This window comes from Neodiprion virginianus, chromosome 1 (assembly GCF_021901495.1).
Source record: "Neodiprion virginianus isolate iyNeoVirg1 chromosome 1, iyNeoVirg1.1, whole genome shotgun sequence".
NCBI lineage: Eukaryota > Metazoa > Arthropoda > Insecta > Hymenoptera > Diprionidae > Neodiprion > Neodiprion virginianus.
Genome location: NC_060877.1, coordinates 28,295,307 through 28,310,509, shown reverse-complemented (window position 1 = coordinate 28,310,509; position 15,203 = coordinate 28,295,307). Strand labels below are relative to the sequence as shown.

At 40.9% G+C, this 15,203-nt stretch overlaps 1 long non-coding RNA gene across 1 annotated transcript; it reads right to left on the bottom strand.

Annotated features, from left to right (window-relative positions):
- Positions 1-562: 562 nt before the first annotated feature.
- Positions 563-13,475, bottom strand: LOC124297964 (uncharacterized). Its single transcript, XR_006906695.1, has 3 exons — positions 13,437-13,475; positions 12,350-12,798; positions 563-736 (listed from the first exon to the last, which is right to left on the bottom strand). It is a non-coding gene; the product is annotated as an uncharacterized LOC124297964 (long non-coding RNA).
- Between the last annotated feature and the right edge of the window lie 1,728 nt (positions 13,476-15,203).

Genomic DNA, 15,203 nt, shown 5'->3' with positions numbered 1-15,203 from the left:
TTGTCGGTTGTGGGTTTTCTTTTCTCTCCTTTATCTTGTTATTAACTGAGTATGAAGAGGACTTTGTTTTCATTTAGAGTATTTTTTTATTTTTTTTTTGTATGTCTTTTTTAATTTAACGTTAATATTATGTTCATTAATATTATTGTTAATATAATGATTAATATTATCTCAATGATTAGTAGACAGAAAAAATGGTAGCTTCTTTGGTTTATGGTTTAATTGTTATCGTTCACTTTTTCTTCTTGTTAAAATTTTCGATTTGGCACTGGCGGACTTTTTCAAGATATACTTTGTACACTGGATAGATAGATAGATGTATAGATATAGATAGATACATAGATAGATACGTTGCTATAGCTCTTGTTTGTTTGTATTATTGTTTTGTTGTTGTTGTTGTTGTTTCTGTTATTGTTGTTATGGATATTATTATTGTTATTGTTGTTGTTATTATTATTATTACTACTATTAATATTATTAATATTATTATTATTATTATTGATAATATTATTATTATTATTGATAATATTATTATTATTACTATTATTATTAACGTATTAATTTTATTTTCGTCTCGTTTACTTTCTTCTTGAAATCTTCTCTGAACCCTAAGCTCTTGAAATACAAGATTACAACATGTATACACACACTAATTCATTCTTTCGCGTTTCGTAAGAAAATAGAAATCACTTGAGGTTAATGTGGCTTGTTTTAGAAGGCGGTAGATTTGTACGATCTGAAACAAAAGAAAATACAAAACTTTCGTTATTAAAAAATCATGTAAAAGCTTAACATCGATCTTTCATCATTTCCGTATCATATGTACAGACATACATAGCAAATAAAAATGTTGTCTCCTTTCCTCGTTTCTTTTATACTCGTTTCATGTCCGTCTGATCGTAGCAGAAATGTATAAAATAAACTAAAGGGGGCTGAAATAACGAGGGCGAAGTTAGTAACGTTAAGGTAACGAAACATTCGGCGGAGAAATCACTATTTTGCTAATTTGCAGTGACTTTGAAGTAGTCGAGCGTTGCCCTTGTTTTATTTACCGAATTAGATACATTCCTGGAATTGAGAAATAACGATTTATCCGAAACGTTAAAAAACGTTACAACAACGCTATTAACTTTAGCCTCGATTAACAGAAACCCTTTCCGAGTTTTAAAAATATCTCTGATTCGCTGACCTCTGTTCAATGAATCGCAAATCATGTCTATGATCCGCGATGGAGCATCTTTCAAATTTGTGAAATTCGGTAACTGACTCGGAATTTCGAATCGAGGCGTGAGAGGCGTAAGATAACGAGAAGCACCACCCCAACTAATCGTATAATACAACTCAATTTTCAAGGCCCAAAGCTCTCGGATCGAGGTTCGATATTCACGGTACAAATCCGGCAGGCGTCACGCGTTAGGTTAGACCCGTCAAAGGGGAGGGTGGTTGGCTATCGGCCGCAGGCCTCGCTCAGGAAGCCAAATTGTTCGGCTGTCTACTGACGGAGGAGGCGTCGCGACGCCCGCGAGGGACTCGGCTCTGCTCCCATCACGTGACGTAGGTCCTGCACCATCGTCGACGGTATCGCCGGCCGCTCTCCTCTTCTTCGGTTGTACGTAGCGCCGTGTCACGATACATGCGAAGAGAGAGCGAGAGAGCGCGAGAGAGAGCGCGAGAGAGAGAGAGAGAGACGCTTTTACACGCTTTGCCACATCGCGTGTGCATCCGTTGTGTACACGTATATGCACATATACGTATATTTGGATACGCGTACGTGCATCGGAGCGTAATGCTTGCGGCCACGAGGTGTGTACGCGAGCGTCGAGTGTAGCGTGTAGCGCTTCATTCATGATGTAGGATTCTTGCAGCGAGCGAGCCTTAAGGGACAACGAATCACGGAGCTCGCGGAGATGCGCCGTTCGGTTCTCGCGAAGCAACCATCGCTCGACCATTCAAGCTTGTTCTTGGTACGTATCAGGTGATGATGGAACGGCGAAGAGAACACGGACAACTGTTTTACCGAAATACTGCAGTTTTCGTATTGAAAATTCTCAGGAGCAAAGTCATGTTTTTGCAACATCCAGCTACATCGGTACTTTTGAAAATTTTAATAATTAGATGACAAAAGGTCGTAGATATAACTACTGGATGTAACGTTCGTATCTTGGGCACACAAATTTACACCGAGATTAATTTCGTCGTCCCGTATTCGTAGATAATTACCGATAATCGAGAAAACGTGGCAAGTTAAAAAAGTAATAAAAATTCTCTAATATTATAATTATAAACAGTCGATTGATATAATTATTGAAGAGTTAAAAGATCGTACGGTCAACACCATATTTCGCGAAATTTCGTATTAGAATGGCTCCAAGTATACTGAACAGTAATTCCTCGACTATTCCGTAGATATGGGCAAACGAAACAGCGTTTTTGTTTGTTGCATAGCATTCAGAAAATAAATGAAAAAACAAACGTTATCTCGAAAATTTCGCGAGCTGTAGTCTTTGGTGAAAAATCGGTCCGACGACGAGTACGACGGGGGTTCAAAACTCTGATGAAGAGTTTCGCTTCCCATGCACAAAAGCGACGGCCAGATCGAAAAGAAAAGGAAAAAGAGGGAAAAAAAATCTGTTCACTAATTTCAGTATTAAGAGGTTACTCTTGAAATTTTATGTCGCTTAAGGAACCTCATTTGCAAGTCAATGAAATTTGAAACTCGTTGTGACGTAGATGAAAAAGGTTGTCAAGTTTCCGTCAGGGTCATTAGTATACAGTATTTTGAAATTCATAACTTTCGAGCAAACTTCCCGAATTTCTGAAAAATTTCACAGTTCATAACCTCCTCGGAATACCTACCGGTGTTAATTCATTATTTTTTTTTTTTCAAATATTTTTTTCCATGTATTCACTTTCGCCGTTTCGGATGTAAAAAAAAAAAAAAAAAAACAACAACTTAAAAGTGGATTTTTCGTATCTGATTTTCAAGCTATCGTCAAGTTTTTCGAATTTCCTTGGCAAGGACGAAATTTCAGTAACACATGTCCTCAATGATCCCACGTGTTTTTCTCCGATATGAAACTGCTGCAAAGTTTACGATTTTAAAAATTTTTTTCTGTCAACGTCCGGTTAGTTTCATATACGAGTACGTTATACCCATACTGATTCGGCACAATAAATTGTTACCGTAAAACAATTGGCATAAATATTTCACCTGAAAAACTTGCGGTAAACAAAACTGCTCTACAAAAGATGGAGTAAAAAATGACGAGTAAGAGAGAAATGAAGACAAAAAAAAAAATCTTTGACGTTATATTCCGTAACAGTTTGACTAAAACGATATCGGAATTTCGTATCCTTGCCCTACAAATACGAATTGTTCAAGCGTTATTCGTGTCGTACTTTTCCCTACAATATCATCATCCTGTGCAGCACACAAGAGAGAGCGTCGCGTCGCCCAGCCACGGTGAAATATCGACCGGTGTTGGGCTTCCTCTAACTCTCCCTCTCACTCTCACTTTCAATGTGTTATGTGCAAGCTCGGTTCTATGTGCTTACCATGTTCGCCTTTCTCCTCGCCGTTCGCATATATATATATACACATATAATAATATATATACACGCATACACACATAAATTCACATCCATGTACATGGGGAACTTCATACACCTATATACCAAGTTATAGTGTACCTATACCGATACCGTGTCTACACCTACGTAGTTACACGGGGATAATACATGGATGCCCCCTCGAAAATTGGGGGTACGTATGTGTATATATATACATATATACTCGTAAATACGTGCATACCTATACGTATACATGAGGCGAAAAAGGAAATGCGCGAGGTGCAAATACATTAGACGGAGTCCCCGAGGTGTGGGTGCAACACCCGTGCGAATATCACGTGGGCATGGGGTATGTAGACGTGTAGATGCATAGCCATACGCATATTACGATGTAAGGAAGGTGCGCGTGTAACGGTTTGTACCCAGAGCCCCGTGTAATAACTTTCGCGACCTCGTGCTTTCGCTAGATCGCCCCGCAGCTTGCACCGCTTGTTGTTTACCTGCGTAATTCGTACGGAAGCGGTATCTCAACTTACTTGCACACGTGTAACGCATTCCTAGAGGCGCCGGAATGTACCTACTCTAGATTTATTACGCGTACTGCACCACCTCCCGATTTCACAGGTCATCGGTTCGTTAATTATATATATAATTGGTACGAAAAATGATGAGACTGAAGTTGCAGGTACATACGTAGTAAAACATTGAGAGAAACGTTCGGCACGGCGTGTAAAGTTTGTCTATTCGTGAAAGAAGTGAAAATAGTTCGTACCTGAAGAATTTCCGAACGATCGAACAATTATACCAACTTGATTCGGTTTACGATTTTTCAAAACTGTTCGATACAGTTTCGAACACCAAGTGTCCCGTTTTACCGTTTAACGGTAGACGTAAAAATGGATTCCAAGATGTGAGAAAATATACGCGAACATGGTGTCGAAAAAAATTCCCTGGACTTTTCCCGAACCAGATTACAAACTTTCCCTGACTAAAATTCGAACTAATAGTGCCAATTCGAGTATCCAATAAACAAAGCTTCGAATCAATCGGTTTTCAAAAACGCGTTTGCGATTCGTCTAATGATCATGGAAAACGGATCGCGTGGACAAAAGATTGTTCTTAAAATTACTTTACGTGGTGAAAGTTCTTTTCTATTTCTTTCCGTTACACCGTTCTAAAATTCCATAACTGGTTGAAAATCATCCCTGAAACTTTTGCCTGAATTCGCAGTTTTTACCCGATAGCTTAACGATCACGGCAATGCAGGATTTGCACGAGATGCTGACTTGATTTCGAAACGATGAGTAAACCTGAAATCCAAAATCTCAAGCGATTTCTCGGCAAGTTTATTATACAACACTTGGGAGTTACTGCGGAGCTTTCGACCCCCCGCGGTGATGACGATCGCGTTGTGTCACTGGTGTGCGGGCGCACATAATATACCTCTGGATATATAACGAGGGATAGAGTAAGAGAGACTCGGCGAGTAAGAGGAGCAAAACGCGAGTCGCAAGGCAATTGAACTTTCCTAGTAACCATAAATCCTCAGGACTGAATGAATACCCCGCGAACTTTAGTCTTTAAAGGTCGCGGATCTACGCGTAACGCAGCAAAACTCACACATGCAGATATACGGGATGCGTAGAAGCGACAAGCCGCTGGCGACCTTAGTCTGTAGTGAGGAATTTCGGACTTGAGCTTGTAGGCCCGAAAAATACAATTAATAACTATCTTTCGCAGTACACGGTCAGCGAATTTTGTACTGGTAAACATATGGAATAACAATATCGACAGAAATACATATTGTACGTAACATCGGTTATCGCGAATTTTTAGTATGTGTTCTATAATAGATGTCATGTTTTGATTTCTTCCACGTCACTAATAAAGTGAAAATTAGTTTTCTCAGATACTTTTGTAGAAACCATAACGATACTTCAGATTTTAAGAAAAATTACCCGTTTTCTCAAACATTTATTGTAAATGACAACTAAACAAACTTCAGTTTCGCATTTAAATTTATAAATGAAAGTGAGTTAAATGTAAAACCGAAGTTTGTTTAATTATTATTTACGATAAGTATTTGGGAAAATATGCAGGCAATGAAGGGAAAATCACATTCTAAAAATTGATTGGAAAAATTTATTGAAAACGGAGACTGATTAATTCTCCCCTGAATTACAGTGCTGCAGTTGACGATTTCCGAATATTTCTGACGCATAGATACACGTGTCAGGAAGGGTTGAGGGATGAGTCTGACATCGGTTAAGTTACTTCCAGGCACGCCTTTACGCCTTTGAATCTAGGGTAAAATCATAAAGTCTGACGGATGAAGAGAAATCCTGAATTTCAAAGTTTTTCACGGTGTGGTGATCGGGGCACGAAAATAAGCTCTGGGGCAAATCCCCACGCAGACTTGATCCCCTAATTTGAAATGGACAGAAAAAGGTTTAGAGAATTTACAAACAATTTTCAGTTCGACAGTTCGACGCACTTTCGTGCAATTTACCAATGTTTCAAAAAATGCGCTTTCGGCAGCATCGAAAGCCCGCAGATAGATATAACAAACCATTTTACAATTTCTATTTGTTTTGATTCGCCTCGCACGCAACGCAGACATGAATATTTATGGACGTACTCTTTAGTATTGATCAGGAGATTGGCTGCTGGAAACGGAAAAATAACGAAGTGATTCGAGACCGTTGAAGAAAGTGTCCGGCGGCGTGTTACAAGCGAGACTGACGCGTCGAAATTGAATTCTGCATAATATAACATGTACGGATTCATGAATGTAAAAACCCTTAAATGTACCTATCGAGGGAAAATGTTTCTTTTCCAAAGTCTATAACTGCAACGCGAGGTAAAAAACAATTCACGAATTTGAAATTGAAAAATTTGAAATGAATCGGAAACGCGTTGATTTCTGCGCGTGTGTTAATTTAAGAGATTTAATAGCGTTTGCCTATAATTTCCTTTTTTGTTTTTTTTTTTTTTTTTCATTTCGCTCTTTTCTTTTGGTACGGATTAAAATGATTTGTACTCGGGGTTCACGAGGTTGAATGCGAAGGAAAGAAGGAGGAAGAACAAACGACCAATGAATCACGGCTTAAAGACTGTTTTTCACTTCGCATTATTATATAAGGTATAAAATGCGTGTATGGGTGCTGCCCGGGTAAAAAAAAACGCCAAACACATAAACGCGGAGGTAGGGAGGGAGGAGTAATTTGAAATCACGAAGGGAAAAAGATAGAATGATAAAAATTATTTTCGCGACTTTGAAAAGTAGGATTTATGCCTTCTTTTTTTTACATTATCATCCGTAGCGAACAAAGGTTTCGGAGACTAATTTCCGCAACTTCGTACAAGTTATAATTAATAGCCCAAAAATTTTTCGGACAGGACTTGAAATGAAATAAAAAAAAAAAAAGAAAGAAAAGAATCCCAACACCTTACAAGAAATTGATTTGTTCTACGTACGTCATACATTGGTAAGAGAATAAAAAAAAAATAATAATTATAAGAAAGAATACATTTTCAATTTCCACGCTTTTTGGGCAACGCCTGTTTCGATACACCAAATTTCTCGGTTTTCTGCGATCAATCGGCAATTATCGAAGCGGTTTCCAAAATTTTTCAACCCGCAAATTCACTCCCCAAGTGATAACGTCTCCCTCTGCACGCTTGTTCTACGTCACGTATAAATAGGCACAAGAATACTACGTAGCGTAATACGGTTCAAGGTACTCGAAACGTAGCGCAGGGTTTCCCCAGCCTCCCTCCTTCTCTCTCCCTCTCCCTCTCTCTCTCTCTCTCTCTCTCTCCGTTTCGCTCTCTTTCTGGGCGCTCGGTAGACGGTCAGACAAACTTGAGCCCGGCGCAGATGTTTGCAGTGCACTTTCGCTGCACCAACTATAGCCAGCGGGTCTCGTCGTACAAAAATTCAATACTGCGTAACGCATTGTGCCCTTCGCGCTAACGTAGCCGCCACGGCATTGGCGTAGAGGCCGGTGGTTTAGTCTGCGGGGAAAAAGGTTCCTTATTTCTTCGTTAGTTCCTCGTTTTTAACAACGCGGAAAAATTTCACCGTGCAGTAGGGTGTAATTGTCACCTGCGCGTTGCAGGGGCGCTCCGGCTTTTATTAATTTACGTTTATTACGGCTTTGTACACAGGATTATATACTACCGCAGGTACTGTATTTTCAAATTTTCACCCTACACCCGAAATCCCGTCCGCCGAATACGGGACTCAAATTTTTATTCTTATTTTCCATGCACGGCAAACAAGGCTGGACGAGATAAATGTTTCTTCAGATTTACCGCTTGAGAGGCTTGGAAAATTTCACATTTTATAAACATTCCGGACGTGGTTATTCGTAAGCAAGAGTTTCGTGTGTGTGATATACATTACGGATAAGTATCAATTGTCTCCAATATTATTCGTTAATTTACAATCTGACGCGACGAACACGATCGGTTTCAACTGTGATGAAGAATATGAAAGTAAGAATACAAAGTGAACGAAATTTCATTCTCAATTTCATTTTTGACTTGGGATATCTTTTCAGGAATCACGGAACAAAGAATTGGTCGGTTTTGTTGAAATTATAACAAGATACGCGGCTACAATCGCAACGATAATTTTACAGCTTGAAACTAGGTGCCGAGAATTAATTGAGTTATGTACGTTGTACGAAAGAGGAAGAGTGGAGGAAGCATGAGGAATGAGAGAGCGTTGATAAAGAGAAAGAATGATAAAATTGCGATGAAATTCAGGTGAATTTAACCGACGGCAAACTCGAATGTTAATATGCATGTTATAAGTTGTGTATATTTATAGTAACCAGATTAAATTTTTTCACAATTTAGCTGCATCAAATAATCTCCTGAACACCTACAAAATACCACAAAAACACGGAACGAAAATAAATCTGCAATAACGCTGCAGAAGAGATTCTTTTCGATGTCGCGGATCTAATTCCACTGCAACGCGAGAGAGGAAAATGGCGGGAGTAGGCATGGCGAGGCAAAAGCGAAGAAACGTGGCGGAGTGGTGTATAAAAAAGAAAAAAGAAATAAAATAAAAAAGGGATTTAACGAAAAGAAGAAAGAAAAGTGAACGAGGCGAAGGAAGTCGAGGATCGAGAGCCGGTGCAGCAGCCAGCGACGTATGAGAAGAATAAGAGTGTAAAAAGAACGAACAGGAAGAGCAAGAGAGGAAATGAAAAATCGAGCGGTGAAAACAAAAAGAAATTTAAAATTAGAAAAAAAATATATACCCCAAATAAAAAAATTGCGAAGGCGAAAAACGAGGAGAGAGTGCCGGTGAGGGGGTGGGAAAGGCGGGGAGAGGAAATATGCAAGACGGGAGCAAAAAAATGTTCGGGTACACTTTCGCCGACCTCGTGAAGAAGAAGCAAGCGGCAAACGGCGGCGGCAGCGTCCCTCGACAAAGGCTGCCCGATTCAAGGTCCCACACTCGACACTCTCTCTCCCTCTCTCTCTCTCTCTCTCTCGCTCTTTCGTAGTCTCATCCACACCAGCAGTAACAACAGCAGCAGCAGCAGCAGCAGCAGCAGCGAGCGATTCCGACTCGGACTAAGTCGAAACGGCGAGGCTGATGTCCGAAGGAACGAGTCGCGTGCGTGCTTTTTTCACATGCTTTTGCATCCTTGCACACGCTTCGTACGTACAACTTGTTTACGTATAATGCGTACGTAGGCGTGGAGAGAAAGAAGAGAAAGAGAGAGAGAAAGGGGCGAGAGGATCGAAGGTTGGACGCATCCTCTAAAGAAACAGATACGAGAGAATTTCAAAGTTGAACGTCTGGATCGATGAAGTTTGTGCAAATCGAGAAGGCAATTTTCTCCGTCAAGATATTAACCAAACTGCACGATGGTCGATAAAACTGTGACTGAATCTTGGCGATATCTGATTCCTTGTCAAATGTATTCGTGATTCAGCACGAGTAGCCAAACGTTTTAATATTTATTCGAATAAGGTGATTAAGTTTGAGAATAAAAATTTTTTCAAGCATCTTCGACCCCCGATACTTTTAAAGTATGCGTATAAAACTGAACTGCATTTTTCTATCTTCAAACAGTTTGAACACGTTTTGGAAACAGAAAAATGCAGTTCAGTTTTATCCTTATAATTCTATAAAACTATCGGGAGTCGAAGATACGTCACAAAATTGATATTTTTGACTTCATTACATTATTCGAATGAATATCACAACGTTTGGCTGCTAATTCTGGCTGCCAGCTTCAGCCTCAAGAAGAAATCTGTTATTAATCGTGTCGAAAGCCGTAAAAAGATGTCACAGCGCGAGTACAATTTTACGTCCGTTAAATATCGCGGGTAGAAGAGAGAAATGTCGCGCGCAGTTTTGTTGCTGGTTCAAAAATTTGAACAATTTTTCCTTACGAGTACAAACGAACTTTCGTCGCGCGAATTATAGCTGCAGAGACGGACTCGAGAAGAAGTTTTACAAGTCTCGTGATGAAAAGAAACTTCCCAGAATTCCTCCCGTTTATAGAACGTAAATCAGTGCAGTGCGGCGCGTCAAAAAAAAAAAAATCCAGGCGTTCGTAAAAAAGCGGTCTTTTTTGTTTTCGTTTTCGAAAAATCGAGTCAATCACGAGCAAGAATTTCGCGAACTTTTCTCTCTCGATCCTAGAAATCGGGAATAGTAATCTGACACGGAAAAATCCACGACCACCGGCATGCAACGGGGGATGAATCGAAGATCGCGAGGTTCCGAGAGACAGGTAGAGTTGGCGCGGAATGCCCTATACACATGCATGCGTATCGTGCACGTCGAATGCTCGTGCATGCGAGCGTGCTGCCGGCATGTTTATACGCAGGATAGCGAAAGTGAGGAGAGGAGAGGAGAAAAAACACGTCGCAGTTTGGCGTTATTAAAAGCGTGCCCGCCGAGTGCGCGTGTGTTCGAGGATGAGGGGGAGGAAGAGGGATCCTCAAACCGAGCCACACACCATCAAGATATCGGAAATGATACAAAATTGCGTCGACTAAACCGGCTGATATTTAAATTGGTTCGCCAAAGCACAGATTAATACCCTTCAACGGTTAAGCCCGGGCGGTGCGGCCAATCGACACGCGTTAAACTCGAATATTCGGCCTTTTTCCTCCTTTTCTTCCTTCTCTTTCATCTCGTTTCTTTTTCGCCCATCGTTAACCGCGGTTCGACGATCGTCCAGTTTTCATTAACTTCTCGATACGCCCGTTACGTTCAGAGATAAACAGCGATCAGAAATTTTCGATTCATTCCCGTCGCCCAAGAACTCCTCGATTTTAAATTTCAACGTACGCTGCTCTTCGTGTTAAATTTTTTTCACTGCTGGCACAAGTTTTTGAAAGTGTTAAAGGTTGCTCTAGTCGACTTCAAAGTTCACTCGTGTATCTCCAAATACCGAAGTCCACGTACTTCAAACGCAAGAAAGGGCTTAACAATCCCATTCTTTACGCAATTCTGGACAAAAACACTGAGACACGTTTCAACCTGTCGCGGAAATAAAGAAACGGCACGGTTTCTACGAAATCGCAATGTAATCGTAAATTCGTCGAATCCGTGTCATTTCTTCATTTCTGACGCAAATGAAGATGTGATAGAGTGTTTTTGTTCAAAATTGTTCATAGAATGCGGCTATTAAGCCGTTTTTGCGTATAAAATACGTGGAATATTTGGAAATATACACGTAAACGTCGAAATCGACCAGGGCATTCCCTTAGAGAAATCTATCGAGAGAAAAATACACGAGAAATATATTTACACGTATTACGTATGTGGGAAGATCCCGCAACTACGTTTTCCCTCTTTCGGCATTTCACGGATCATTATTCGATGGTAAATACGCGGTTTATTACGCAGTTTGAAACCGCGAATAGACCGAAAGGCATTATCACCGTCGCACTTTTGCCGATTCGACAAAAATGACGAGTTTTTGTAAGGCTTGTAAGGCTTGTAAGCAACGACGATACGACCGACTTGATCGAGAGTTTCGGGCTGGTCAGTTTGATCGCGATGACGTCGATGTCGCATCGCGGAGATAAGCGAGAACAAAAAGACAAAAGGGTACGCGTAATATCGGCGATCGAAAAAGAGCCGGGCAAATAAATAGCAGAAGAAAACCGGGTCGCGATTCGTTCTCGCCGATAATTATTAGTCGCTAAGTAGAAACAGATTTAGCGATTAGATTACTAGCGCGGTTACAACAAGCTTATCGATATTGTCATTGTAATTCTATACGTACGCGATATGTGTACATACATATGTATAAAATCGAAACTTTTACGTAGGAAAATATGGCTACATATATGGAAAAACAAACGTTACGCGGAACTCTTCGCTGATTAACTTTTATACGCAACAAAGTCTGTAATACGCGCGAGACGGCGATCAATTATCATCGTAGTTTCGACTAACAGCACCGAATATTTAACACGCAGAGACATATTCCGAGCAAACTTTAATTCGCACTCTCCTAACTCAAACCCCGTTTCGGCCTTTCTTCCGGCCTGATAATGCACTGTGAGGTCAAGATCATCGAGGGATAATCCCTGTCTTTTAAATTTCATCCTCCGGTGGAGCAACGCGTGTAAAAGAGAATCGCACGTTTTTTTCGTTGCACCCCGATAACAGAGTCGGAAAGTTCTCGTCAGGCAATACGAGAACAATGATATTACGATCCACACCAATTATTTAGCAATTTAAAACATACGTAATAATATATACATAGATATATTATTATTTAAAAACCTGTTGAACTGTGCTGTGTTTTCTCATCTGTTGAGGAAAGTATGTACCGCGCGAATACATAGATTCGTATTCACATCCTACGTTTCGAGTGCACAATAATTACTGTCGTCGTCGATGCTTGTTGCTCTTGTTCTTGTTGTAACTGTTGTAACTGATGTTGCTGTTGTCGCTGTGTCCTTAATGAACAGTATTTTCCTCGATCCACTGTGTAACGATTAAATCGAACTGCCGCATAGTATTATTATTGTTGTTATATTTTTATAATTTCACCAGTAACTTTTTTTTTTTGTATTCTGTTTTAAATGTATTAGACACAGTACATCGGCACAATTTGCAGAACGAAAGAAACTACAACTCCTCCAAGTTTTGATTTTCTTTGCTTTTCTTTTTTTCCCCCCCTCTTTGCGCAGTAAATAATCCAGGAGTAAAACAAAGCGAAACAATAACCGCTAAAAACGAACGAAACGAAACGGAAGTTGAGAAGATTAGAAGGATAAAAAAAAAAGAAAACAAAAACGAAAACAACAACAAAAAAAAAACAACACACTGTTTTCACATTGGCACGTTGCGCGGCGTCCGGTACCGCCGTAGTCTGTTAATGGTTCTTAATTTTCGGTTTTGTCGAAACTTTACCCATGTACGCATACATATAATCCTTCGATTTTTTTTTTTTCACTCTCTCTCACTCTCTCTCTCTCTCTCTCTCTCGCTCCCCCTCTCTCCGTTTTCGTCCTGTTCCGTAGATCGATCACCCTTTTTCGAAACACATATATATAATATGTGACAAAGAATTGACGAAACAAACAAAAAAAAAAAATAGAAAAATAAATAACTCCCCGGCCGTCGGTCACGCTTGTTTTTCTTTTTTTTTTTTTTTTTTCTTTCAATCTTCTCTTTATTTACTTTTCCGTTTAATCGTCGATTTGTTTATTACGTATATACATACATATATACGCATGTACTACACTACATGTATATATGCATATGCATATACATATACGTATAACAATACGCGATATAGGTATGTTAACGATTAGTTCGTATTTGGCAAAGCGTGACTCGGTGTCACCGGTTCGGTTGATTGTACCTTTGGTTGGCGGACTGCCCCGGTGCTGTGCGTGCTCGCCGCGCAGTGACTGTACTCTACGCTCGCGGAGTATTCTTTGTCCGTCTCACAGCTGCCCGCGTTCCCGATTCGGGGAAGATCGGCGCCGTTCGGCGCCGTTCGGCTCTCGTCGCTGCGTCATCGGCTCATGGCGGGAACCGAACCGCGCTGGATCCCCGACGCACGCTCTGGGCGGGAAGCCTTTGACGCCATCTTGTTGCAACCCCCGTAAGCCGAGGCAGCTCGGTGCAAGCTTCCTTACGCCCCGCGACAAGCTCTGTACCTGCACTCACCCCTGCGGCTACCTTGATACGGCTACGCTGCACGTCGTGCGTCGTACTCGTAAAAGTATGGGCTTACTCCCGTCGGCTGCATCGCCTCGGATCCTCCTACGTCACGAGGATCCGAGTTTCGCTCAAGGAATCCTGCAGCTTCCCCAGCCTCGCCTCGCCTCTACCTTTCCTTGTATTGGTGCACCGACCCCGTGACTCGCCCATTTTTCAAGACCCCGCGTCTTCTGCTCCTGCCGCTTATTCCACGACGATAGGCGTCCGCGCCGAATTCTTTCACATTGTTTTCGCGTATTGGAATCTAACGGTCGCATTCCGGGTTTTGGGGTTTTTGTTTATTTGCCAATTTTTCCGTTATCACGCTACCCTGTTGTCGATAAGTAGGTATCTGATTTCGGTTAGAAAATTGGCGAATCGTCGTTGCACAATTTATACTTTCGTCAGCTGAAGTCACAATTGAGTCTTGAGTGAATATTCGATATTCTTATCGGCTTCGCTCGATGAGAGACGTTTTTTTCTCTCTTCTTATTTAGCCAAAAATAAGGATTCGCGGATCTGGTTTACAAAAGCTGAGAGGAAAATACCTACTTCTTAAAAGAGATGTTTCTTTTTCGTGACAAGAAAAAGGAACAATCTTCCTCCCTTACCCCATTTCAGAAGTGAAACATTCTCATTCGGCAACCGAAGCTGAAGATTACTTTCGCTTATATTCAAGGCATTTTCCTGTGAGTTAGGTACAAGGGTTGCGGGGCTCTCACCAAAACCGGAATGATGGCAAGATGGAAGAAGGATTCTACAGACTTTGCCTTGCGGCGGTAAAAGTTGTTGATATCTGTTCAATTCGCTCTGACAGCTTAAGAAATAAATCACCGAATATCCAACGTTAAACTTGCAGCCCCCCGGACGAGTGAGAAATAGCGAAATTCTTTCGTCGATTTAAATCCGAGATCCAAACATCATACCCACTGCAGCATTTCCGCCCTCCACGAATCTCGGTATGCCTCTCTCCTCCGTTCTTTCTCCCATTTTGAACCTGAGAATCGACAGTTTACCATGCCAAGAGTATGGAACTTGTAGGAATACAACATTTTCAGATCCCAACAGTATAGCAACATTAGTTTGCAATTTATCCCACTTTGGGATAGGCGTATGATATGACAAAAATAAAAATAAAAACTTAAACGGGGATAAATACTTACACGCACCAATTTTGACGTTTTTTACTTCGTACTTACGTGTACGCCATTGAGGAGTCATAGAAGAAATGCCTAACTGGTGGAAAAATGTGGCATGGAGTGAAATATCGCGGCAGTAATTTCGCCGAATCGAGGTGCCTGCGTCTGTTTCATCGCATCTAAAATTACCTGACGTGCGTCGTGTTGCGGTGAAACATATTACTCCCCGGACGAAACAATGCCGAAATCGCGTCTGAATTTTGCAACATGTTCTGCAGGGTCTC